The sequence below is a fragment of the Nuphar pumila genome, chromosome 13 (assembly GCF_984573655.1).
Source record: "Nuphar pumila chromosome 13, dmNupPumi1.hap1.1, whole genome shotgun sequence".
Classification (NCBI taxonomy): Eukaryota; Viridiplantae; Streptophyta; class Magnoliopsida; order Nymphaeales; family Nymphaeaceae; genus Nuphar; species Nuphar pumila.
This window is the reverse complement of record NC_143261.1, coordinates 51,952,416-51,959,531: the sequence shown is the minus strand read 5'-3', so window position 1 is coordinate 51,959,531 and position 7,116 is coordinate 51,952,416. Positions and strand designations below refer to the sequence as shown.

Below are 7,116 nucleotides of genomic sequence, written 5' to 3'. Positions count from 1 at the left end.
CTGGATCCAAACTAAACCCGACCCTTTGGCACCGACAGAGCCGCTAGCGAGCCAACATCATAAAGCACGACAAAAAAAAAGGACAAAACAAAGAATGACGATTATACCCTTGTTTTTGGGGACGGTGGAGATAGAGAATTTTAACTGAATGACATAAATACCCTCATAGTTTTATCAGCACGTGCCACGAGCGCATCCAACGGAGAGAGAGAGAGAGAGAGAGAGGTACCGTGGTTAGAAGGGTTAACTAGGGTTAGGTCCAGTGGGGGGCGGTGGTGAGGAAAGAGAAAGACCCTTCCTCTCTCCTATATAAAGGGCAGATGGGTGAGCCCCTTTTGGACTGTGGCGGTTGAACTTATCCATCTTTCTATTCTTCTTCTTCTTCCTTCCTTCTTTCTAAGCGATTTTCCTCCGGTCTCCTTCTTCTTCTTTTTCCTCCTGTCTTTCACCATCTCGTTGATCAGGAGAGTCTGCATCTCTAAGAATCTTCTTCTTTTTCCTCCCTGTCTTTCACCATCTCGTTGAGCAGGAGAGTCTGCATCTCGAAGAAGGTATGATATATTCTCTCTTTCTGTATCGTGCAATTTTTTTCATGTTTTTGCATTTAAATCTCATCGGAAAGGGACTTCGGTGTAGTATATTTGTGATATTGTGTGGTTTTTTTGCTCTGTTGCGTGATAGAAATTGTAATCTATGCCGATTCCTGTTTTTAATGGCTTTAATGCTGAGATTTTGTTGCAATTAATTCGAGAAGTAACGGAGATTTCTTCTCTTTCCGATCGGGAAATGCTGAAGTTTTGACCCAGAGGAGTGTGTCTTTATCGGCATTTCAGCAAATCGCTTCTCGATCGTGCTATCCTTTGTTGAGTTAAAAATGATCTCTCTCTCTGCGTTCTTTGAGTTTTCCTCTTCAAAGAAAACAAGAGAGGAAAGAAAGAGAAAAAGGAAACCGGAGGTTTGGCCTGAATACTGTTTCCGGTCGTTTTCTTCCATTTCTGTTTTGTACACCCGACTCGGAAAAGATTCGGAAGCAAATGCGTGATTTGGTTCAGGTTTTCTTGTTTTCCGACTTCTCTTTCCTCTTTTCGCGTTTTTGGCTTTCGTAATCGCGGATTTGGTGAGATCTCGTTTTCAGAGGCCGTACGTCGGCTGTCGACGGCTTGCTGGCTCCATGGTTCTCATCCGGATGCATCCGCTCTCTCTTAACCAAATTTAATGACGGGGACTCGAGCTCCGCAACCTAACGCCCACAATTTCATATTGTAATATTGCCTCTCTCTCTCTCTCTCTCACCACACACGGTTTATCTGTATTTCTTTCGTCTCTCTCTCTCTCTGCTTTTTCCTGTTTGCCGAGTGTGGACTAAGTAAGCTTTTTCTTCTTTCTTTCATCTGATATTTACTTGTATTCTGGTTTTCTTTTTCATCTTGATAGCCAGAATTTTCTTTTCTCGAAGATCGATCATTTCTCATCAAAAAGATTGATCCAAGATATTTGATAGCAAACTCCTGTTTGGAAAAATCATGATTTTATGAGTTCGTCCGCGATTCTCTTTGATTGAGTCTGCGATCAGGTTGAATTCCGAAGATTAAACGTCTTTAATTAAGAGAGGTTCTTTGAATTAAGCTTTAATTGTTTTTGTGATCTGTCATTTCTGTCTGGAAACTGTCGAATTTTGGAAATCGCGTTTTCCTGACATTATTTGTACTCTTTTCTTTTTCTGATTTTCTGAAATTCCACCTTTTTCCTGTAATTTTTACTTTAATGATTTCCAGAAATTCCAGATTTTGACAATAATGAAATATCGTAAGAGTTTACATTATCTATTGTTCGAGTTTTTGACCCAAAAGTTCAGCGTGCTTTTGCAAACTGGATTCTGGAAATTGAGCTCCATTATCTATTATTTTCCCTTTTTCGGTTTTCGAGGAACAGCCGTATTTCTTTTTCCCCTTTCTCTATCCGGATTCTGGAAATTGAACTCCATTATCTATTATTTTCCTTTTTTCGGTTTTCGAGGAAGGGCCGAATTTCTTTTTCCCCTTTCTCTATCCTCTGCATCATCATCAATTTTCTCGTTAATTTAATTGCTGATTTCTTTCGGTTTTATTGTTGACCCTTTCTTTACGATAATCATTTTCTATAATTTCCTAAAAAAAATTCTTTGTATTTTCCAAAGCTTGGACGGCTGGTTATTAATTCTTTAAAAAAAAAATTGGACGGCTGGATTTCGTTTAGCCGCAGAGATAACGTGTCTAAGTTCTCCATGGTAGAGATCGTGACTAAACGTGAGCTCGAAATCCCATTCCTAAACGCCTAGTGGTTGCTTGCTTTGTGCTTTACGTTTATTGCGTGCAATATACTGAACGGTAGTTTTGTCTTCACATAAACGGGGGGCTCCGCTTGTTTGGCGAAGTTACTTCTAACCGGCTGAATTTATACTAATATTAACAATATAATAATAATATTATAGATGATTTCCTAGTGGTCTGGCCTTCGTGTTCTTGAATTGAATTTTCGGATTTTGGATTTTATTTCCGTATTATTCATGATATTTTCTGCTTTTTTTTCTTGATTCAACTTTGTTTTGCCATCTTTCTCTGCATGCAGTGGTTAGCACTAGCAGTCTCTCTCTCTCTCTCTCTGCGTCACCGTGTAATTGTGTTTGCCTGTTTGATACAACTCCCTAGTTTTCCAGTAAAATCCACGGTGAAGAGAACCTTTGTGGAGTTGTAACAAGATTTAGAGAGAGAGAGAGATTCACGGCTTTCTGAACTAGCCTTCTCAAGTTTTTTTTTTTTGAAAGAAGTCTTCAAATTTCAACATTGATGTTTTCTTTTTCCGTCTTGCCCAATTTATGGTCTAAGGTAGTCGAGTTTGACACACTTCTTGTCCCTCTTTCTCATCCACGGGAGGGGCCTTTTTCTTTAACGTAAGCCTTAATTTTTGGGTACATGACACGACAGGAATGGCTCTTTTTTGACCCAAGGAAAATGTTGGCGAGCTAGGTGGGATTCTAACCGGCTCACACTTTTGATGTGTTTGGATTGACTAAAGCCGGACCCTACTTTCCATGTAATTTTTGGATGTCCACGTTTCCAATTTTAAAGGGTAGTTGGAACGGGCTTCGGGTTCTATTCCGCAGGCGATGAAACCCAGCATAGGCCCTGGGGGTGAGGCTCCTAACCCTGACGTTTTATGTCACCGGGATGGCGACGTTGTCTCTAGTTCTAGACGCCTTTTTTCCAGGCAAAAAAAAAAAAATCCCCATCTTTTTTTTCGACAGAGAAAGCTGGGGTTAGTCAGACCCCTACCAGTTATACAACTATACCATAGGGATTCGAACTTGCATCGTCCCATCACAAGGTGACGTGTACTAACCGCTCCAGCCACACGAGCCGTTGGTCTCAAAATTGAACCCTGGATAAACGAATTCTATAACACAAGCCAATATTTTTCTGTTTTCTCATGGTTTTAGTTTTAAATGCAGCATTAAAGGAACTCCCAGTTGGACACAGTGGGATTTAACTTCTTTCTTATTGTTGGTTGGTTGGTTTCAGATCCATAGCTGCGGCAAAAATGGGGCTCTCAAGCCTCCCTGCGCCCTCAGAAGGTGTCCTCTCTGTGATCCTAATGAACACAGCTCTATCCATCGCCATCTTCAAAGAGATCCTCAGATCCATCCTCCAAATCATAGGAATCAGGCTGGACCCGATGTTTTCAGAATCCGGCGAAGTTAACCCCTCCGGACCGATTGCCGTGGACCCATTCCCGTCTTTCGCAGAAGACATCCGGTACCGGATCCCTGGGGTCCCATTCAAGTTCATCGGTTGTGTGCAGGACACCGAGTGCGCCGTGTGCTTGACGCGGTTCGAGCCAGAGTCGGAGGTTAGCCGGCTTTCGTGCGGCCATTTCTTCCACAAGTCTTGCTTCGACAAATGGCTGGACTATTGGCACAGCACCTGTCCTCTCTGTAGATCTTCATTGATGCCGGAAGAGGAAGTTTGGTAATGATTCTGAGAACTACCATGCTGGATCAATCACAACAATGACAATACTTGGCACTTTTGCATAGGAGAGCAGGAAGTGAAAAAGAAGATACAAGGATGGCATCTGACCACACAAGGTGCTTTACCAAATTGAGTTGGTGACTGTACATAGATGTTACTATACGTAAAAGGATGAAATGATACTCCCACTTTTGTGTGTGTATATGTTCAGCCGTGTGTTGTGTGCTCTTCACTCATACTGTGTCATACCATATGCTATACACGTAATGAGAGTGGTTTCACTGCCTCTGTTAGGTTTGTACATATTTATATGCTTTGGTATATGAATAGAATGTCTTTCACATTTTTATTGAGAATTTAGATGTGGGATTGGAGAATGGTTTTTGATGCTTGTGTAACTGTGTGTTTCTCACATCTCACTGAGAATGTGAGAATTGATTGGAGGGACATAGTGAGAATTTCTTGGTTTTAGCAAACAAGAAATGATGGGGTAAATCTGCTGATTGCCTCCACTGAATTTGCAAGGAGCATTGCCTAACTGGTTTGAAATTGGTACTCATGTGAGTCTGTGTTTTATGAGCTTAAGAGGTACGTTTGGACTCTTTGATATAATAGGTATTATACCAAAAGTGATACTGCTTTAAATCTTTCCTTTAATATTACCCTATCTGCCAAACTTTTTGGTTTTTATAATGTCGCCAAAGACAAATTCTTTGTTAGGTAAAGGTGCTGTAAGCTTAAGCATACGTTTAAGGGTTAAGGTCATGGTTACTTGTAAGATTAAATCTTGTGCATTATGGACAAAGATTTAGATCGTAATCTTGGGGGCACGGGGTAGCATCAGAAATTGGTAAGCCAAATTCTCTTAGGACTCATTTTCTCATAGGATGTGGCTAGAGTTTCACGGCCGTTTGCCACTGATTAGTACTGAGACTATCTAATTACATAAATTACAAAGTGACCATGTGCCAGGAGCTTGTTCTGCTACAAGGTAGGCGATCTGACATTGTAAAGCAATGAATAAATAAATAAGATATTATTACATGATTAATGTTTCTTTCATTGTTATGGTGAGTGATGCTAATTTTCTTCTCTTATCTTTGTCAAGAGCTACATTGTGTCATTGTTGTAGGGAACAATCTGTCCAAGAGAGTGTATATGCCTCCACCAAGTAGCAGCGCTCAGCTGCGAAAGAAACTCAGAGTGTTGATTACAAAATTGACATCTGAACAGCCAGAGCTTAAAGAATGGATTGCAGTTCGGCTGTTTGTGCAACAGAAAATCCGCTGGTAATTCCATATTGACGTTTATATACAGGGATAGAACTGGTCCATTCCGTGCTACAGATCGTTCATACTGTATACACAGTAGACGTTTCTGGTACCTTCTCGGCATATATCTGACCTTGCACTTGTTCCGCATGGTCCATTATTTAAGAATCGGCACTTGGATTTTGTTTTTCGATGAAAAGTGTTTTTTTTTTAGGCTTGAATATTTACAAAAGTTTTATGATGCTGATTTTCGAGCCTGTTTTTAATTTACTCAAGAGGTACAATTCGTGCAACAGCATTTCCTACCTGAGAGAAGGATCTCATGATCCTGAACAGGTCTTACCTGGGATTGGAAATCCACAAGCTGGAACTTGGTATCAAAATTGGAACTTGCAGAAGTTGAATTTTCTCAGTAAGATGTGAACTGTAAGTAGAAGGCCTTTTTAGGCCTGACAAATTTAGCCTAGCTCACCTAATTCTAGCTAAACGTGGCTAGAAATATCAATTCGACCGATTCAGATGCACTCATCTGAACCAAGCCCGACTGATTAGTGTGAAGGGGCTACTTTATCAAAGCCTTTCCGATCTGACGAGGGCAACCGCCCAGTCTATGTGCCTATGGTTCAAGTTTGGGCTGTCTACCAGGCAGTTCTATGTCCCCAAGAAATAACTGGCAGAGCACATACCTCACTGGGTTGATCCATGCTGAGAACTTGCGGAAAGAGAGTAAGCCCTGCAACCAATTACATAATATAAGCAAAATGAAAGTCACAATATGTAAATGCGAATGACAAAAAAAAAACAACAGAGAGAGAGAGTCCAAGTAACCGAACACAGAAGCTAGAAGCAGAAACTTTCAGCAAGGCTGATGACAGGCCAAGCATGTCAAGGAGTTCACCATGCCCATCAAGAGAAGAGTCTAAGACTCTAGATCCACGACGAGCAGCTTCATTTATCCAATAACCACCACAAATAAAACGCTAGGTAGTCCGGTTTTCTCAAGTCAAAATGGAGAACGATTCGATGCAATTTTTGGAAGCAGTGTTTGTGTTTACCTTACCGGTCTTATGCCATGTCTAGAGACACATCCAATTAAGACTTATAATCATGAATAGCACAGTGGTTTTAATTGTTGACTGCGCTGCCAATACGTAACGTCCTTTAAATAATTTAATCTGAATGAGCAAGCAGCCTACAGGAACATGTACATTCATTTCCAAATTAGTTTGCTTCCAATGGTTATCTGTGCACTTCTTCAGATCACCACACATCTCCGGTTATCACCACTACACCAGCAGCAGCACAGTGGGCATTGCCCCACCACCGTTTGTACCTTCATCACCGACATTAGCTCCACCTTTATGTCCATTAGCACCATGATAGGTCCCACATATATTAACCTTAGGAATACATCAACCATCACAAACTCATCCACAAACATTGTTAATCACCTACCACCATCATTATTGCCATTATTTCCATAGACCCACCACCATCACTGGTTGTTTAGAAGCCAGAGCCATCTAAACTGTCCTTGTGTCTCTGTCACCAAGACTAAGCCTACATGGCATACCCACACCGCCTGCAACCACCAGCACTGCCATTCTCAGGATAATTATTGCTTACCATTTCTACCACCAACCACTGACACCACCAGCACAACATGACTCTCATTGGCATTGACCACCACCTCCACTTTCACAAGTCTTGCAATCATCAAACTCCATTACAACAACAAAACAAAGGCTGCAGCCACCATTATAAGGAAAAATTCTCACCAGAATGCTGCAAGCTATCAGTGCATTGCACCCCCTCCGCCACCCTTCTCTCTCTCTCTC

The 7,116-nt window shown here is 41.3% G+C and overlaps 1 pseudogene across 1 annotated transcript; it reads left to right on the top strand.

Annotated features, from left to right (window-relative positions):
• Nucleotides 1-396: 396 nt before the first annotated feature.
• On the top strand, nt 397-4,348 carry LOC149818370 (putative E3 ubiquitin-protein ligase XERICO pseudogene; annotated as a pseudogene). Its single transcript, XR_016427110.1, has 2 exons — nt 397-551; nt 3,558-4,348. The product of XR_016427110.1 is annotated as a putative E3 ubiquitin-protein ligase XERICO pseudogene (transcript).
• Nucleotides 4,349-7,116: the final 2,768 nt, after the last annotated feature.